A 20,003-nucleotide genomic window follows, 5' to 3' on the forward strand; every position below is an offset into this window, starting at 1 on the left:
TACTTCTCCATGCTACTGGAGCATTGTCATACCACAAGCCTTCAGCCAATGACTTTTACCCATTCTGAACTTGTCTACTCCTGACCCTTTAAACTAGGTAAGCCTTGAATCACACCAAGTAAAGTTGATCTGCCTCCCTCTAACTGGTCCTGGTGTATCTTCTTCACTGTATGTACTCACAGGGCTTACAAACCCCCCTCCTTTTCCTCTCTTGGATTGATATCAGTGGAAGATCCCTGATGGCAGGTAGGGTCACAGGTAGATGAGTGTGTCTAGGTATGCATACATGTGTGAATATTAGAGACCAATTTCAAACATGTTTCTCAATTATTGTCCACTTTTGTTGTTATTTTTGTTTGTTTGAAGACAGTTATCCTTTTCTGGTACCTATAGATTACCCATTCATCTAAGCTGTCTACCTAGTGAGCTTCTGGGATCTTCCTGACTCCATTTTCCCATTGCTGGATTTCAAACAAGCACCACCACACCCAGCATTTTAAATCCCAGCTATTCAGAATTGTGTACTAGACATCTTACTGACTGAGCTACTTCCCCAGGACTTCCTATAAATTTTATCATAGTTTATATATTATTTGGTGAAAGACAGTTTCCTTAAATCACTGATAAGAGAATACTCACAATCTCAACCTCTGTTTCAGTTGCTCATCATTAATACTCTTCTTGACAGCTTATTGTCATCTGACATTTTTGCCAACTTATTTATTATACATTTCCTCAGTTCTACAAGCTCCTTGTCAATCTTGTTTGATTTTTGTTTGTTTGTCTTTGCTGTTACCAGCAAAAATGTGATTATTGTAAGTAGTAGGTATTCAAACAATGAATATTGAACAAAAATTGATAAAAGAAGAAAGGAATAACAAATTGTGCATGTTGAGAATGCTTGAGGAGGGAGTCTAAAAAAATGGCACTGAGTGATTTTTGAGAAAAGCTGAAGCTGGGATGGCTAGCCACCTTAAGTACAAAGTACAAGAGCATAGAAGGGTTTCATTATTTTGAAAATAATTCACTGAATAGTGGAAACCTTGTTCTCTGTTTCCTGTTTCAAAAAAGAATCTCTGACTATTTAATCTTATTTGTAAAAAAGTCTTTTCATAATCTAACACAATTAAATATGACCCTTATTAGGGAAATTGCGTCTTTTATATAGTGCATGCACAGTACAAAGTAAATTCCAACTCATAGCCTTTGATATACCCTCACTTGTGTAAACAGAAGTTTCCAGTATAACTCTACTTTTTACTGAACTTTCTACAAAGCTGACTAATTAAAACTTCAATGATTGTGGAAAGTTCAGGATACTGTAATTCCAGAGCCTAATTATATTGGCCATATATTTAGCTCTTTCATGTTATAATGTGCCCACCAAAGAAGATGGCACAGATACATTCTATAGCCAATTGAAAGTCATAATCCCAGCTGTCAGAGAAGGCATTCGTGTATTCAGGACCCCAGTGTAGCAGCAAGCCTTTAGACTAAAGGATGATTTAAAGCAAAAATCATATCCTGACTTTCTTTGTTTCATAAAACTGTTACCTGTTACCATATTGAAATCTAATAGTTGAAGTAATCTGATTTTGCATTCCTGGGTGCCAAATAATCACTCATATTTGACTCCAGCATAATTTTTATTTTTTTAAGAGGACTGTTGTGTTTCTGCATCTGAATTTGCTTTAGTCCTATAATTCTTCACTAGATATCGACTGAAATATCTGTAGAGATCAGAAAGGTGGCATAAATGTTAAGACAAGAGGCTATAGCAAACACCTTACAGACAGCAGAGGTTAGGGCTGCCACTAATTACTCTCTCTTCTCATTGCCCAGGTTTGACCCTAAACTAAGATAATGATATGCATTTTCATGTTCTTTGCTCTACTATTCTAGGATAGACTGTCACCTTCACCTTTGTGAGGGCACAGCCTTTACTTGGCCTCATCTGACTTCTAGAACAAAAACTGACCACAAAGCAATATAAATTTGCATTGCATGAATGACTTCAAGGGAAGAACAATTAAAGAAAAATGTTTCTGCAGAGGGACTGGAGAAAACCAAGAAACAGAAGTTGCAGAGAAGGGCTGGCTATTTATTTAAATCAGAAAAAAACTGATATTCAAAGAAGCTACTCCTAGGATGTCACATTTATGGAGATCCATTCTTGTATTTTTCTAGACAAAGAAATGTTAGAGACCCAGTTCACACTTCATTTTAATGTGAACTAGATGGCTTCAGCCTATATATAGTTTGTGACTTTTGCTTCACCCTGCTTCTTACCATCAGATGAGAAGAATATAAAAAAAATATAATAAATAAAGGTAGATTTCCTGTTAACTTCCACTCACTGGTTTATATAAATTGCAAGAGTAGATTACCAAAGAAAGCTGGTTGTCTAAATGGAAAGAAAAGAAATCAATGTTTTATTCAAGGAAGCAATGTTCAAATGCTCCAAAGCCTAAATCCTGGTGAGCGGATACTGTGATAACTCTGTAGAAGTCTCCCTAGATAGTGGCATCACATCACTTGAGATGCTATTAGGATCCACTGCCAGAAACAAATGAGTAATAATTTAAATAGACCTTTAATTGGGGGATTGTGGTGTGGTCAAAGGGGAGAGATTAGACCATTAACTAACAATTAGTTTTCCTAAAAAGTACAAGGGGCTTCTTAGACTTTCATTAGAATGGAGAGTAAGCATTTGCATACTCATTTTAATGTTGATTACAAACACAGAAGATGATTGTCTCTTCTTGGCATCTTTCTGCCTAACCCAGTATGAAAGTAATAGAGTTTGAAATAGGCCAAGTGAAAACAAAACAAGAAAACAAAGGCAGGAATCTAATAACTAGCTCTGAGGTATTTACCTCTGTCTGTACGTGAGGATGAGAGTTGGGTTTGTATCCTAGCCATACAAAATGAGAAAGTGTGTGCTAAGCATAATATAACACGTGAGTCTGAATATTTTTGCTACAGTTGGTTACAATAAAGTTTGTAAGATGGCAAATAAATTAGTAAATATAAAATAGCTCATAATAAATAGAAATAGTCATGTTAAAATAGATTTGTGCAACTGATGTCTAACTTTAGTTGATATCTTGTTTGGTCTGGAGTCAACTAAGTGATGTGCCCTTGGGCAGCTCTGAGAGAGCATTTCCAGGAAGAATTAGCTGAGGGGAGCATAGCCAGCACCTTCTCAGTGATAGATAGTATGGATATCAAGAGGTGTGAGAAAAGAGCAGAACTGGCTGCTTGCTTCCTTTTCATTCTTACTGGTTAGTGTGTAATTATTGCTGTAATTGCTATCATTCGTAATCATTAAGTGATACCAGAACTCAGATATTTTGGATGTCCAGTCTTGAAGACCAGCAGTCATCCAAAAATTCTCTAACCTTTGAGTGCCTAATTTGGACTGCTGGGGCATTCAGCAGAGAGACTGAGTAACTACTAGCTCTAAGCTTTTTCAGTATAAACATAGCCGTTGTTAAGATACTATGTCTATATTATCAGCCAATCTAATATATTCCTTTTATCCATTCTATTGGCAGTGTTACTCAACAGAATCATAATACACAGCATTTTTAAACTTTTGATAATCCCCTATATTACATACTTTTTAGTTACTATGATAAAATATCACCACCAAAAGTAATGTATAAAGCAAAGTCTTATTTTGGCCTATAATTGTACCAAGTCCATAATGGTGGGGCAGGTATGTTATTAAGAGACCAGGAATGAAATTGATTCCTTGGTGGGTAGTCAGACAGATATGAAGATGTGCCATAGCTGGGTAAACAAAGTGGCTAATTGTCTAGATTAGGATCCTTTTGATGTATATCTATATATAACATACAAATTTGGCATTCAACAATTGGTTCCTGACTTGAATCCCAGTCTTGGCTTTCCTTGATGAGAGATTGGGACTGTTAATCTAAATAAACTTTTTCTTCCCAGAGTTCCTTTTTGGTAAATGGTTTATCTCAACAACAGAAAGCAAACTAGGACACTAATGTTAATCTCTGACTTCCACATCCAGGTAGAGACACACACATTCATTCACACAGGCATATTTCCTGCGCACACACACACACACACACACACACACACAAGCATGTTGAATGAAAGAATGAGTAAAAATGGTTTTGTTTACCTCCCTCAGACTTCACTGCATTAAATGTTTTCATTTAAAAGCTGCTTTTGTGGCATGCTAGCATGTTCAAATGCTAGCTGAGCTGTAAAACAAACTATTATGGGTCTATAATATGATACGTTGTCAAAATGTTTAATTTTGGTGATATTTGTTTTAAGTGGCATTGTCAGATTCCCCATGGAAGAATGGTGTTGGTGGTGTAGTAATGGTAACAGCACTCTCGCTGCACCAGAGGTAATACATTTAAGTGTACAGCATAATGGGAAGGGCTTAAAAATGTAAAATTAAGTTGGCATGGTGAAAGCTTTCTTTCTTCCTGGCCCTTAGAATGTGGGGTCCTTTTCCCACATGAAACTCAGCACAAGAAATGATGCAGCTCTGACTGGAGCGATCAAATAATTCACAGTCTAGTGCAATGCTATGAAATCTTTTCTCACTGACTAAAGTGTGTGAATTGTCAGACTCCAGAGAAACTCTTTCTAATTTAGAGCATCTATGTTAACGATTCTTCTGGAATCTGTTGAAAGCACTTAAAAGGCTTTCAACATGAGTACGACAAGTCAAATTTGTGTTTAAATTGTTATTAGAAGGGATGTTGTGCTGTAAACCTTACAAGGGCAGTTAGAAGTTGATGTGGAATATGAATCTAATGTCTTAAGTGACTACAGAGCCCTTTTTCAAATTTCCATCATTTTTCATCCATGAGCATTAGGCTCAGCAGCCTATACCCATGTGTTAAAGCTAGTGCTGCCTCAGCCCTCTTATGTAGGAAAGTTGAAGCCCAATGAATTGAAGCTTTTAGAATAAACACATCTCTGTGGTATCACAGGACCATTTCATTGCCCTTGATGAGGCAAGAGGAAAGAGATCTGTGTTAGAATACTGCCTCTAACTTATGTAGCAGAGGACTGCCTTGTCTTACCTCAGTGGGAGAGGATGCACCTAATCTTGTAGAGACTTGATACACCAGAAAGGGGGGATGACAGGGCAAGGACACCCTTTCAAAGTTGAAGGAGATGGGGGAAAGAACTGCCAAGGGGACTGGAAGGGGTAACAACATTTGGGATGTAAATAAATAAAGTAATTTCTTCATAATAATAATTTAAGAAAAAGAATTCTGCTTCCATTGTGAATGGATATGCACTTGAAAGTATGTGACTTCCTCTCATGATTCCAGTTTTTACATTTTGAGAGGTAGCAGTCTGAGAAAATTAAGAGCATGGGGTTTTGTGTAAGATTTCTGGCATCTGGATTTCGAACCCCATGTGTTCTGCAAGCTAGGCCTACAGAGATCGTTTCCATGCCCCTACTAGTCACCTGTTGTATGAGTTTAATAGGGGTTACCATAGCAAAATACAGTGGATTAAACAACATACATTAATTTTCTCACAGATATGGATGGGAAACCACTGGCATTATGATATCCTCAGTTCTGGTCTCACTTAACTTCTTTCTTTTTGTATGTATTTATTTCATGTATGTGTGTACACTGTCACTCTCTTCAAACATACCAGAAGAGGGCATCAGATCCCATTACAAATGATTGTGAGCCACCATGTGGTTGCTAGGAATTGAACTCAAGACCTCTGGAAGAGCAGCCAGTGCTCTTAACCACTTTCCAGCCACCCCTTTAATTTATCTTTCAACTTATTTTTGTAGACAGCCAACTTATTGATCTCTCACATGTGCTTTCTCCTCTTAGATACACACTCATGTTTAGATGCCTTTTTTTTTTTTTGATTTAAAGTGTTTCTTTTTATATAGAATATTTGAGTAGCAACTTCATTTTCAGGTTTTAGGGACTTGAAGGTTAGAATTTAAATGTATGCATTTCGTGGGACACAGATCGACCCATAACTACTATTAAATCAAAAACAATAGACTATGTTTCACCATGAAGAATAAACAAATAAAGATATTTAGTGACTTAATAATTCAAAAAAAAGTTTCCTATGCCTGGCCCTGGGGCTTTTGTTAGGTGTTCTATAGTTCTTGGGGAAAGAATTATCACCCAAATGGTACATACTCACACACAGACAAATGTACATTATTTGTGTGTGTGTGTGTGTGTGTGTATATATTTGTGTGTATGTATATATTATATATTTATATATTATATTACAAATAATAGGTACATTTGTGGAATATAATTATAATACATATAATATGTGTATTGTATATAAATTTTATATGTAAAAATTATATAAATTCTTCTCTACATATTTTGCAAACATCCTTAGTATATTTCTTCCTCCTCTCTTCTCCCTCTGTACTGTTGTTGTCTTCTCTTACTTCTCTCTGTTAAGCCTTCCATTGCATTTTTTTCCATTAACCTCTTTATGTTTTTTTATGCTTTATGGATTTCTGTACATAGTCTAGGTTATATATTCCAATCTAATGATTCACAATTATGATTGACAAATACAAGAAAATATGCAGTTCTTGTCCTTTTGGGTCTGAGTCCCCTTACTCACTGTAATATTTTTCTGTTCTGTCCTTTTACCTGAAGATGGTCTGAATAGTCCAGACTCCTAAAACAATACAATCCATAGCCCTAAATAACTCCTAAAACAATATGCTCTATTCTCATCACCTTTCATTGCCTCCCAAAACTTAAATGTAAGATCTTATTTTTGAAGACTGCTTACACTTTGGTCACAGGACTTGGATGAACACAACTGGAACTGACCTGAAAGTCTTCTCTCTAAGAACTAGCTTTTAGTGTCTGAAGGTTCTGTGCAAGGTGTCAAGGGAGAAAAAAAAAATCAATAGCCTTTCCTAAATGCAAAATCTAAGAAACACAACAAAGAACATCCTGGGAGGATATCCCCAACTGTTCAATAATAACACATTTTATGGCGGTAACCAACAGCTCTCTAATTTTTCCAGGGCATGCTCAAAAAATGGAATCATTGCCTTATTCTCTAAATTTATTTAATGACCTGTGGGGAAAAATATGAGGTGTCCCTGTGGGTTTTCCGTGCTGAGGGTCCCACATGCGGCAGGAGGTCTAAGGTTCCAGCAGCCTGGAGGCTTTGGCAGCGGCAGGCCCCAATGACACGAGGAAGTCCTTGGTTCCAAAAGGGTTTATTGTCATGGCGGATGGTAGATGGGTCTAGTTGTACCGCCCCCCCCCCCCCAATAGAACTCAGGGCAGTCCAGAGTTATATAGGGAGGGAGAAAGGGGGAGGATCTGGGGAGGATCTGGTGAGGCATGCTTAATTTGCTCCGCCCTCTGGCCTTCATTAGTATGTAAATCCCTAGTGCCTGAGGCCTATAGTAACACCCTCTACATGTGTACTTTGGGAGAGGCTGTAATGGCCTATGTGACTGAAGAATGTAGTTCTATGGAGACTAGACTGCTTTTGAGGACCCTGGGTTCTGGGGGCATGCTGAACTCCTGCCAGTTCTCACGTAGAGTCTCGGGGTTCTAGGCCCATGCCCTACGATGAACCAGGATACCCTTACGCAGTCCTACAATGACCCATATTTGATGAGGTCATAAACCCTAACTGAGACTCTCTTACTATCGAATCAGTTTAAATTCTAACTGCACTTTAAATACTTATTTGCTTACTTTGTCAAATAACTTACAACTGATTTTTTTAAAAATCAGTATTATACTATATATTTTGCGTTCAAGAAAACAAAATTCCAAGTCCAATGGATTTAGCCAAATTTGAGTAGTTTATAAATGACAAAGCCAAGCCTGTCTGATTAAAACATAATAATTTTATTTCTGTATACATTTATGTTTTTTCTTTGTTTACTGAGCAAATGAAGATGAAATTACAAGCCACCAATTTTTTCCCAGAAAGTCAAATTCTATTGGATTCCTGAATCTCTTTCCCAAATGGACTTGTTTGTATACAATTTTATATTTGGTTTCTCAAATCTCCCTCACTAAGTATTTTTTGCAAAATTTCCCACAGACTATTTCATAAGCTTATACTTGCATGATTGCCTATCAACTTATTTCAGTAGACTGTAAATCCTAAAACAAAAATAACATTGCACCTCATTCATTTTTACGTTCTGGAAGCTGACCAAAGTTCGCTTATTAAAGGGAATGAGCTACAATTGAAACTACACACTTATGACTATAAAGTCTCTATCATTGCTGTAAGCTTGTTGGTTTTTAACATGACAGAGGGAGATTAGAGATTGTATAATACCCTCATATTTATTTAATATTTCTATTGATCCTAATGCAAACTGTGGTTAGCAGAAGTGTTTCACGAGTAATGTAGTAAAGAAACTTAGAGTAACATCATTGACATATTCAAAAGTTCTTTACCAGGAATCTGTTTATGTCAATGCACATCCATTAGTCAAGTTTGTGTTTAAGTACGAAATAAGTTAGTCTAGAAGATCTCTGGCCAGAAATTTGATTCTTGTAATTTTTTTTTAATTATTATTCTCTCATATATTATACCCTGGCTGTAGACTCCTCTCCCTCCATTCCTCACAGTTCTCCTCTCTCACCTCTCCTTTCTTTAGATCTACTACTCCTCCATTCCCTTTCAGGAAAAAACAGGCTTCCCAATGATATCAATCAAACATAGTATAACAAGATACAATAAGACTAGGAAGAAACCCTCACATAAAGGTTGTACTAAGCAACTCAAAAAGCATACAAGCAGAAGAGTAAAAGATACCCCTTTTCCCAGGGTTAGAATGTTCCCAAAATACCCCAGGATGAACAAGTATAGCATGTATGTAGAGGATTTGACACAGTCACAAGAAGACTCCATGACTGTCTCTGTGAGCTTCAGTCTGTCTCCCTCTGTCCCTTCCTTCCCCACCTGATCACTCCTGTTGCCATCCCCACCATGCCACCACAATCCCCCTGAATAATAGATTCTATTTCCCATTCCCCCAGGGAGATCCATGTGTTCCCCTCCCCCTTCGTAGTGCTTTGTCTCTGAGTCTGTGGATTTTGTTTTTCTGAATCTGTGCTGTCTCAGGATAATTTTTCTAGTTCCTCCCTTTTGCCTGTAAATTTCAACATGTCATTTTTTCAAAGTAAATTATGCTCTATTGTATAACTATACCACATTAGCCATATTTTCTTTATCATTTCTTATGTTGAGGGACATCTGGGTTATTTCTAGTTTCTTACTATTATAAATAATGCTTCTATAAACATAGTTAAGCATGTATCCTTATGGTAGAATGGGATTTCCTTTGGGTATATCCCTAAGAATGGTATAGCTCTTACCTGTTTTCTGAGGAACTGCTGTATTGATTTCCATAGTAGTTGAATGAATTTCTACTCCAACAAACAATTTAAGAGTGCTTCCTTTTCTCCACATTCTCACCAACATGATAAGATGGGATGTCAAAGTAGTTTTGATTTGCATTTCCATGATGCATAAGGAGGTTGAATATTTCTTTGAATTTTCTCAGTCATTTCAGATCTGCTATTGAGAATTCTCTGCATTGATCTGTATGAATTTGAATTGGATTTAGTTTGCTCATGCCTGGTTTCTTGAGTTGTTTATATATTTTGGATATTAGTCATCTATCAAATATAACATTGGTGAAAATCTTTTCCAATTCTGTAGGCTGACATTTTGTCCTACTGACAAATACCTTTACCTCACAGAAGGTTTTCAGTTTCAAGATGTGCCATTCATTAATTATCAATCTGAGTCCCTGTGCTATCAGTGTTCTGTTTGGGAAGTTGTCTCCTGTGCTGATGCATTCAAAGCCATTCCCTAGTTTCATTTAATCAGGTTCAGTGTGTCTGTTTTAATGTGGAAGTCTTTGATCTATTTGGGCTTGAGTTTTATGCAGGTTAATAAATATGGATCTATTTGCATTGTTCTACATGAAGAGATCCAGTTAGACCAGCATCATTTGTAAAAGATGGTTTCTTTAATCCATTCTGCATTTCTGGCTTCTTTGCTAAAAGTCAAGTGCCCATAGGTGTATGGATTTATGTCTGGATCTTCAGTTCAATTTCATTGATTTTTTTTTCATATGACTACCATGTGGTTTGTATTACTATAGCTTTGTTGTACAGCTTGACATCAGGGTTTGTGATACTTCAGGAAGTTGTTTTATTATTCATGAGTATTTTAGCTACCCTGAGTTTTTATTTTTTCACATGAAATCGAGTGTTATCCTTTCAAGACCTGTAAAGAATTGTGTTGGAGTTTTGATGGGGATTGCACTGAATCTTTAGATTGCTTTTGGTAGAAAGGCCATTTTCACTATGGTAATTCTATTGATCCATAAGCATGGGAAATCTTTCTATCTTCTGATAATTTTCTTTTCATTTTCTTTCAACAAAGACTTGAAGAATTTGTCATACAAGTCGTTTATTTAATTGTTTAGGGTTAAGCCAAGATATTTTTTGTCTGTGGATATTATGAAGTGTGTTGTTTCCCTGAAATCGTTTTTGTAACATTTTAGCTTATATACTTCTTATCTACTTAGCACAGAGAACTGATATCATTTCTGGAGAAAACACTTTCTGAATTTTCTACTTAAAATGATTCCTTTCAATAAAATTAACCATGAAAATTACAGTTATATTGGTCTGCTTATTCTCATGGATGTTGCTAAATGCTGGCTATATAGTTTGTGAGAGTTCTGGGAAAAGCAGCCATCAGTTACCCCAAGTAGCCCTGTTTGGCACCTGAAGTAGCAGAAAGTCAAAAAAGTTTTGCTCAGATCCTGTGAGTAGTATGTCAACTTCTCTATAAGTAGAGATTAATGAAATATACTATAATAGTGGTTGATACAGGAAAAGAGATTCCTGATTAATACTGTTTTCAACAGATTCTGGCTTACTAAGATACAGGTGATAAATGGATCCTAGTAATGATTTCAACAAGACTATCTCTTTAAGGAGATTTAAATATGTTGTTCCAGGAAGTTACTGTACATTCTAACCATTAGCTTTTCTATTCTAGTATTTATTTACTTTTTAAAGGAGGTATTTAATGGAAGTAGATTGGCATCACCTTCTCTTTCCCTTTATTTGCCCTACAGACTGTCTCAGCTACCTTCCCTTTAACCCTTCACATGTCCCCCCCAACTCTTATGTTTATAGCATCTTTTACTTTATCATTATTATATATATATATATATACATATATGTATATATATATATGTGTGTGTGTGTGTGTGTGTACAATTATATATAAATGCAGCCTGCACTGTCAGTATTAGTTGTTGGTATGTATACTGTTTCAAGGTTGACCACTCTGCACTGAAAAAAACAATAAAGGATTCTTCTCTGAAAGAAGCTAATTTTCATTCTCTCAAGACTCATTTTTCACATGATTAAATTGAGCTATTATTATTATTATATTCCTGTTTCATTGATTTTGTACAAATATGGGAATTGATGAACAAAGGAGAGGCTACTCTTTTTGCTATTGTTTGAATATCTGTGTGCTCTGAATTCTGTGTGTTGGAATTACTATATTTTGAAGCAAGGTCTCTTGCTCACCAGCAAGCGCCATGGATCCTCCTGTATCTTCTTTATATGCTGTCAGTTTCTAGGAATGCTCTGTTGTGTCAACCTTTTTACTTAGGTGTTGGGGTCCAAAAATCAGTCCATGTGCTTGTACACCAAGTGATTTATGCATTGAGAATTTTCCTAGCCCTGGATAACTATTGTTGATAAAGAAGGAGTAATGAGAAAAGCCAAAGCCTGGAGTACTGTGTGCATACATATCTGACAGCTTGGTAACTAATAGCGATGTTGGTGGAGAGAGAGCCACTGATTATGGGGCACAGTTTACAAAGTAAAACTCAAAGCTGGTGGTGGTTTGAAGAAGTAAGTTATGTTTTTTTTTTTTTTTTTTGCAAACATGTATAGGGCTCTTTTGAGGCTTCATACACTAGCATATTAGGTATTTTCATAACACAAAACTTAAGGACCCTGATAATGGCCCTCAGTTTAATAAGATTCTAAAGCTCATGTTTGAATGTATGAAACCATCATGTTTAAAATATAATATCCACCCCATTTATGCAATCTCTTTTCCCTGAATGTTTGTACTTTCCAAGATGATATAATAAAAATTGTAAGTTCAAATGGCCTTTTCTCCATACATTTTTGTATCACATTTGAGAAATAAAGAGACAGAAAATGAAGATCTCTAACATTTATAAAGGAATAAATGGGAGTAGGTTCATCACAACATAATCTACTACCTTATACCCATTTACTTCAAGGAAAGGAAATTATATCCATCTTATAAATTATAAAGTGGAGACTTGGAAATACTAAGTAACTTACTTGAATTTATTTAGCTCCTAGATCCAGAATAGACATTTAGATATGAGAGAGTCTCATCTCACAAGCTCCTATGTTACAACTATGCTTCACTCAGCGCATCATTATATGTAAAGACTGTTAAATCATCTACTCATATCCTTTTTGTTTTGTTTTGTCTGAAAAATTTCCATAAATATAAGTTGAAAGGTTAATGCCTGGAAACCCTTAGGGTGGGCTAAGAATCTCTAGACAGAAAAGATAACTTAGACTGATAACATCTGTAGGCAGTTAGGATCCAGGAAGTTCCTGGTAAGAGGATCAACATGCTAGTCTATGTTGCTATCTATCTTCTTTGAGATTTTAGGAGAACTGACCCGTAGATGGACTCTTCTTTCCCCCAAATCCTCCTCGTTATCCTATAAAACTGCCAGCCCTCTGTGTTGCCATGTGCACAATCTCTACTCCCTCAGAGACTGCTGCCCTTCATTGTTGTGATTAAATAACAATCTGAGCTTGTTGAGGTTGTTTTATTCATTCTTTCATTACAACACCCTCCTAATCAGTTTCAACCTGATGCTAGTACATTGCTTCAGAGATGTACATTTTACTCAAATAGTAATAGTGAGACAAATCTGCAATCTCTTCCTCAGTTAACAATGTGAATACATGACATTGGCAATGGAAACCTGATTGACCATGCTGAATGTAAAAGCACCTGTAGTCTAAGATGAGTAAATCAGCCTTAGGCTATAAATCATCAGGTGGTAATCTATCTCCACTAGAAATGAACATTGAGCATTTCCACTGCTAGTTATAATACATAAACTGGAAGTTATATATACTTGGCATCCATCAGTAGGAAGCATTGGGAGTTTGGATAACTGTGAAATGGAATATAGCATCAGGTGTGGTTATTTTGTCTGAAAATTCAACAGTGTCCTTTGTAAACAACTGCTATATAGATTTGGAGTAGACCCTCTCTCTGAACATCTATTGTAAAGAATTACAAACCTAAAGGAACACTCTTGCACTAAAGATATAATCTTATGCCAACAGCACTTCTCAGTGTCTGTGTGTATGAATCATCTGAGCAGCTGGCTAAACTGTGACTTTGCATTTCTACAAAGCTTACAAGTGCTGCCTACAATACTGGACCATGCATCTAATTTTGAGCATGAGAGATCATGATCACCCTACATTTATGTACCTGTAGTTCATTGCTATGAACAAATTGTGAAAGTATTTAAACTAAGCTAACCCATCATGTGTTATCTTTTTTTTAAACATATGTATGAAGCTATTTTAAGATAATGTTGGCCACTTATGAGCTACCTGGGTCTAATGAGTTATGACTTAACTCAACCCTCCTTGTATTGGCCCAGAGTGTTTCAAGATTAATACCTTAGATCTATGTCTTTATTCTTGTTAAGCTGTGGTCCTGCACCATCACACACTCACAGCTTACCTGACATTACTCTCCACTCACCTCTGTGACACATTCTCTAGATAGGAGACCATTGACAAACTCATTTCCTTTGATTTTTTTTTCCTGGCAGACCAAAAGAATGTCTTATCAAACAGTTCAGAGAGCAACAAAAGTGTGAGCACAAATCCAGCTATTTCTAGGGCTTCACAAATTATATATGAAGTCACTGAAATAATATCAGCAGCAGACATAAGTGGAGAGAGTTCTTGCTACATTTTACAATGAAGCATAATGGATACAAGCCAGATCAATGTCTGCAATGCCCATTTCACTCCTCCCAAAAGACAGTAAGCAGCTTCAAAGAAGGGTCTATGGTATTTTCACCTTAATACTTATTATGTGGCCTAATGGGGGAGAGAAAAGAGGTATTCAGTACACTTTCTTTCAAATGACTCACAGAGAAATTAATGGCAATGTCATGTATAACTCTGACTCAGTGCCTCATCCACAAAACAAACAGTATTAAAAACACAAATGCAATAGGTTCCTTACACTGTCAGCTAAGGTGTTAGCTAGGGTGGTACTTTAAAACTTCAAAACATGTTCCTGGAAACTATTCTACAAGCATTTGTTGCTAACAATATTACTAACATTACTTTAAAAATAGGTGAGTGATGTTTGATACATACTTGTAAGAAGATTTACCTGTGGCTAAATTCTGTACTGCTTGTTAATTGAAATTCAACAACTAAAACTCTAATTGTTTTTCAGCTGAGCATTTGTGTTTTGTAGTTTTCTTTTTAGTAGAGGGAAACCTCACGTAGCTGTGTGTGTAGACCGGCTTTATGCTTCCTGTCTTAGATACTGTCACTTTCTGCCTTAGTACCTCATTTTGTTAATGCTCCCATTTAATCTCAAAGTTTCCTCATTTAGATGTTAAATTGTATAGTCATCTTGCTCATTAGAGATATTGAGATTTATCCACAGATAACTTAGTGTGAAAGAATTAGTTCCATCTTTTGTGAGAGTCTATGAGTCTGCATGGCCAGGTAGTTTTAGGGCAGAAAGGAATATCTTGAAGGGTATCATGTAATTAGACAAAATGGGTGAGTTTTGTGTAATTTTTAAATTGGAGAGACTCAGGAAGTTCCAAATGGAAATATGATTTTTAATAATGATCGGATAAACAAATGCTTGCATGGCTTTCTTCAATTCCTGACTGAGACTATGTTGATAGTAAGTGTGAAGGGAAGAGAGTAACTATTTATTTGAGATTGGTGAGAGGGGGTATTTATTCAGAAAGGCCAGGAAATCAATGTCTCTGAGATTTGCTGTGAGAGTTGCCCAATTACCGATACAGATAATTGCAGCATTAATCTTTTTCTGCAATTTGGAGAAGAGTCAAAACATAGAATGATTGATTTTAAAGAAAAATAAAGTCAAAGGTAGATCAAACTTATTCTTCTAGTAACTACACCTCTAGTAAGAAAATTTACGAATCATTTTAACTGCAGGAAAGGAAGAGGAAGAAGACACTTACTGTAAGTGCAAGGTCAAGCTGAGGTGAGCATAAAGACCTGAGTTCAATATTCTATAATCTCTACCTGAGCACCATGGTGAATGCATTCATGCAGTTGCACAACACACACACACACGTACGCACACAGGCATGCAAGGAAGCAAGCAAGAGTCTATAGTAGAGTTCAAGAGGTTTCACAGAAACAGAGATGCAGGGAAGCTGAACATATGCAAGACAGCTCTCTTCCTTGGAATAAGATGAGCTTTTTGGAAGTCTGCTGGTGCTGCTGGTGTTGCTATAGGGTCAAAATGTAGGTCAGGGTGAGAATGGAGATGTAGTGGTGGTTCCAGAAGCAAAGGATGGAACAAGGCTCAGATGAATGAATGTGTGAACAGATGGATGGCAGATGGAAGTACAGAAGGCAGGTCAAAGACATCATGTCAACAATGGGAAAGTTTCAAACTGAGATGGTTGGGCCATAGGTTGTTTGTATACTGTTGGCCTCTTGGAGCACACACTGTCAGGTTTAGAGGACACCTCATGGAGCTGTTAATCAAAGTGTTTTGTGTCCTCTTTATAGGTTCAGATGAGGGAGTTGTACTGTTTCCCCAGTCTGGTTTTTCTGATACATTTATTACTTGGATGGATTTTAACAAAAGGATTTTTAAATATCAATGTGCTCCTTCAGTTCCATTTTACCTGGACGAATTTATAGGATGTCTCTCTTTGTACTTTTGGTAGATGTTACTAATAACTGTGTCCCACATAGTTGGTGCTGAACACATGTTGCAGGGTCATCCTCCATCCTTAAAATGAAGTCAAATACAACTTGTAAAATGGAATCTGTTGGAACAAGAGACAGTAGACACTGTTTTCTTTGATTGAGCAAACTGAGGCTCAATTTAAAAGTCATAGACTGAGTCATTTGGTGGAGAAAATTTCAAGACATCATAGCATCCAGATAGTGGAATGGTTACTCTGATTGACACAACCAGAGATGTGTCTCCTAGCTGAGTCCAAGTCCAATCAAGCTGACAATGGAGATACACCATCACAAACCTATTCATTACCAACTAGAAATCCATTTATGTTAATGCTCCAATCATAATTTTCTATTCCCATTCCTCAAAAGTGAAAAAGAAAACTGGAGGAAACCACATGGAACACCTTCACATGCTTTTCCTTACTTCCTCTGTTTTCCGATTTGCTGATTCATGAAGAGTCGTGGTCACGTGCTCCTCCTGCAGTAAGCATAACAAAATAATTATGTCATGCCTTCCCTTCCATGGTGAAATTTACTCACTCAAACAATGAGCCAAAGTAAATTCTTCCCTTTATAGAAAAATAAACAGGCAAGGTACATCAGTGGGCTGAAAACCTGAATTAATTAGAAAACTAGAATGAAAATATTAGAATACAAAACCAAAAAAATTGGTAAACATGAAAGGAGGCTAAGAGGCTTAGAAGGCAGTGGAGGAGAATGATTTGAATTAGTCTTCATAAAATCCTGATAAAATGATTTAATAGGAGGTAAGCTAAGAGAAATTATGCATGAATTTTCATCAGTGGAAGAAAGGCATATATTCTCAGAAGGAACAAAAAAAGGATGAATATACAAGCAGTATAAATAACAGTAAGTGTATGCCTGTAACATACATAGAAATTTCATAATATTCCAAGAAGGAAGTGGGTAAAAAATTAGAAACTGGAACCATTTTTAAATATATTACACATAACAAAATAATTAAATAGTATCTTGAGATATTCCATTGAGTAAAATGGGTAGCTGGCATGATATTATACGTCTGTACTTTCTAGGGAGCCCAAAGTTGGCTTGCAAATATGGATTGTGTCTAGCACAAGTGCTAAGGATGGGGTGATGTTTGGGGTGACTTCCTTTGTATGGCCAAGGCCTGTGTCTAATCCCCAGATCCTTAAATAACAATCAACTAATCAGTGACTAATAAATCATTTACTCATGTGCAAATGAATAAGATTATCTGGCATTTGTTTTTTATAATAAAATCCGTGAAGGTGTGTTATATTTCTTTGACTAGGGGATTGGGTTTTGTTTAATATGTTACCCATATTACATGACAGTAGTCAGATTGCCTCCAACCTCCAGAGACCTGGGATCTGGGTTGTTCTTGTCAGTTCTTTCTGTTTAGGGTCTGATACATTCAAGGCCTGTATTCCAAGTCGACCAATGGCTCTGGTTTAGTTCAAAGCATACCTTCACTGCAAGTGCAGCTGAGGATGGGGCTGTGATGCTTTACAAATGCAGATGTTCTTCGCTACAGGATGCACAGGCTTAGGGAGTCAAACTGCTGCACAGTCAACCTAAACTGGGGAATCATTTATGTTTCAGTCTTCTGCACTAAGCTCCCCTGTTATCTGGTATTGGAAGAAGAATTTAAAGAGCTAAAAAGGTATTAATACTATATTTCATGCTATTATCTCATATGCCACATTTTGTCCACTCTTTATATGCAATATCCCTTGATAGATCTACATTTGATTGTAGTGGAAAAGTGCCAGAAAGAAAGAGAGCAGCCATCAATACATATACTGTTTTCTATTGAACCGCCACAGCCATTTATACTGGAAGGCTTGTCTGGGTAAATAGTTTAAGAAAGATGACTGTGAATATTTATGCAACTTGTAATTATCTGAGTTAGAATGTAGCAGAGATGCCACAAGATATAATTCTGCATATTGGTTAAATGTGTGTTTTTAATGACCTCTAATCATCCAATACTGCCTTTTTTATAATTGATAAAAACAGGGATATGGGACATGCATTCTGTGGTACAAAGACTGTTGGGTCAGCTCTCTCCCATTGCATTGTTTTATTCCTTACAGAAATAATGCACAGGTGATATAGTTTGCTGCTGTTCAGCTTTATCATGGCTATATCTCTATACTTAAAAAAGCAGTCGAGAATTATGATGAGTAAGTCTGTTTTATGAGCATTATATTCTGAAGCATTTAGAGGACACATATGAAAAGGCTAATTATAGGCTTGTTTGGTATATTATACAGCTTGTTTGGTAGAATATTTGCCTACTCTGCAAAAATGCTCAGAGTCTGAGATCCGGCCCCATACGAAATAAATAAGCCAGATGAGATGGTACATGCCTGTAATTTTAGACCTTTGGAGGTGGGAGCAGAAGGATGTGGAGTTCAAGGTCATCCTTGAAGCCAGAGTAAGTTTAAGGGCAGCATGAAACCTGCCTCAGAAAACTCTACTTCACAGGAAGACAAGTGTTAAATTTTGTGTCACTGTGATCTAACTACATGAGGAAAAAATCAAATTGAGAGGAAGGCTTTCTTTCTGCTCCTGTTTTCACAGGATTTTAGCCCATAGCAGTGTGGAGGCCTGGTGATATGCCCCAATCCATGGCTGCAGGAACGTGCTGCAAAGGGTCAGATGGTGGAAGATGAAGCAGAGAGCCCAGCAGTAAGTATAGTATCTTTCAAGGTCTAACTCTAGTGTCTCTCTTCCTCCAGGGAGACTCCAGCTAAGAAAACTCACACAGACTCTCCAAATACCAACAAAAGCTGGGAACAGATACTCAGAACATGAGCTGCAGAAGATATTTCATATTCAAAGCATCACAAACATGCTGCTGTGATGTCTGTGGCCTAAGGCTATGAGACTATAAGAAACATACACTCTGTCGCATGAATGAGAAATGGACCTTCTATGTGAAGTCCTTGATTCCCAGAGTTTGTATATACTGCCACAATCAATAGTAATTGTCAAATGACAACCTCATATTTTGAAATACAATATCTTACTACATAGGTATGTTCATCAATATCATATGCCTTTTCTTAAAGAAGTGATTTTAGACATCTCGCCTTCTTCCCATTTAATATTATTAATTTCATCTTTAAAAATATTTTTGACTTATTCTGTTTTCCAAAAAGCTGCAAAGTATAAGATCTTGAATCATAGGAAGGATGTCTCTTAGGTTAAGCATGTTTGCTGCTCAAGCATGAGGGCCAGAATTTAAAACCTCATGTAAAAGGCTTAGTATGGAGTCCTTGAACTTTCAGGCTTCCTCATTTGGACCTCTCTTCCAGCTCTTCTGCAAGACTCCCTGAGACCTGCCTAGTGTTTAGTTGTAGGTTCCTGCATCTGTTTATTCCAGCTGCTGGATGAAGACTGTTATACTAAGCTTCTGTCTGCAATCATAGCAGAGTGTCTTTAATAGTGTCAGAAGTTAGCTCTCTCCCATCAGGGGCTCTCTGTCCAGCCAGTTTAACCATTAAAGTGTTAGTTCTGGGTTCAGACAGATTTTGTCTCACTAAAATAAGATTAAAGGCAGTAGAGAAGAGCACCTAATATCCTCGTCTGCTCTATGCAAGCTCATATGTGCAGCACAAAGCACATATTACACACTAAGTAAGAAAATAAATGAAGTATAAAAGATCTTGCATATAAAATATATAGTCTACAGACATTTTAAAAATTAACTATCATAAAATAGTTAGCTATCATAGTTCTAGACCTCACCCAAATGTATATATGAATAACAAATACTCATTTTGCAAAAGAATTACTATTGGTTCTTAAATCAGGAATCAAGTTTTTACTCCAGATCTCTACTGAATAGTAGGTATTTGGATATAATAATAGTTAATATTTATATAG

Source organism: Grammomys surdaster, unplaced genomic scaffold (assembly GCF_004785775.1).
Source record: "Grammomys surdaster isolate TR1022 unplaced genomic scaffold, NIH_TR_1.0 213, whole genome shotgun sequence".
In the NCBI taxonomy this organism is placed as follows: Eukaryota; Metazoa; Chordata; class Mammalia; order Rodentia; family Muridae; genus Grammomys; species Grammomys surdaster.